Consider the following 1034-nt stretch of genomic DNA (forward strand, 5'->3'; position numbering starts at 1 on the left):
AATCCAGCATAAGTGCCCACAATTTAAATAGATCAATCATCTGGTGCATCAGATGAGTAATCTGTTGCAACAAAAAATTTATCTGTTGCATCAGATGTATTATCTGTTGCATCAAACATATTATTTGTTGTATCAGTATGTTTATCTGTTGCACCAGACTAATTATCTGTTGCATTAGAATGTTTATCTGTTGCACCAGACTAATTATTTGTTGCAACGAATGATTAATTTGTTTGAAACAACACAAATCAACCCCTGCCACAAACCCAACAGATAACTAATATGTTTCAACTCTTGCTATTGCTATTGGATTCAAAATAATTCCTTACGTCCAATTACCCCTCCCAAATTTCCTAATTGGATTTCTCATTTTACTTGTTTTTTTCATTAATCAAGAAAATATTAAAAAAAATCCATGTTTTACCCTTTGCATTAATCACTTTTTCTTCAAACTAAAATAGAAACATCATTTAATAGGAGGACTATACGCCGACCGACATTAAAAGCTTTCTTCTCTTATGAAATTTTGATTGAATAGCAAACAATGGTTATTTCAAACACGTCTACTATCCCACCAACTGATCAGTGGGTTATGGTAAACTAGACATGTTATTAATTATTTTTCTTAATCAATGTGGCATCTCAATTTGAGATGGGTAATTTGAGACAGAGAGAGTACAAATTAAAACGTCAGAGAGAAGCAAAGCAACAAACTAGTCATATGTTGAAATAGACTATTTATCTGTTGCATCAGATTTCTTATTTGTTGCAATATGAGTAATCTGTTTTGAACAACACATTTACCCCTGCCATAAATCCAATAAATAAATTTTGCTATTGCTACTGGATTCTAAATTATTCCTTTTTACTTCGAATCGTCAACATGTTTGTTGAGAAGATAATACACAGAATAAAAATTAAATATGAATTAAAATGTCAAAGATCAGACATAATTTATTTATTAAACCAAAACAAATAAAAATACATATAATAGACTAAAAGAAAAATAATAATCTAATTATTATTATTATAAT

The sequence above is a fragment of the Capsicum annuum genome, chromosome 4 (genome assembly GCF_002878395.1).
Source record: "Capsicum annuum cultivar UCD-10X-F1 chromosome 4, UCD10Xv1.1, whole genome shotgun sequence".
Classification (NCBI taxonomy): domain Eukaryota; kingdom Viridiplantae; phylum Streptophyta; class Magnoliopsida; order Solanales; family Solanaceae; genus Capsicum; species Capsicum annuum.